The following is a 351-nucleotide window of genomic DNA, read 5'->3' on the forward strand; positions in this document are numbered from 1 at the left end:
TCATATGCAAATCTACTCGTATGTATGGATGCACTCCCTGACAAAGCCATTCACTATATGTGACTTCCAAAAGATAAACGGAACTAAGCCACCAAAACAAACGAGTGGCTTTCCGTGGAACTATTTGGTTAAAACAACATTTCTCAAGCCTTTTCCACCCAGCGTCTCCTTAGGATACCTCGTCGCGAGTCAAGGCTTCCCTGTATTTTGAGTGGGCGAGGTAGTCGACAATAGTTTGAGAAATGTGGTGGTTTTGTTTTTGTGTTAATAAGAAAATAACATTAATTTAAATAGTTTTATTTTTCATTTGCGTATCTATATTTAGGAAGTATTTTTTTCTATCAAAAACAT

This window comes from Penaeus monodon, chromosome 27 (assembly GCF_015228065.2).
Source record: "Penaeus monodon isolate SGIC_2016 chromosome 27, NSTDA_Pmon_1, whole genome shotgun sequence".
Classification (NCBI taxonomy): domain Eukaryota; kingdom Metazoa; phylum Arthropoda; class Malacostraca; order Decapoda; family Penaeidae; genus Penaeus; species Penaeus monodon.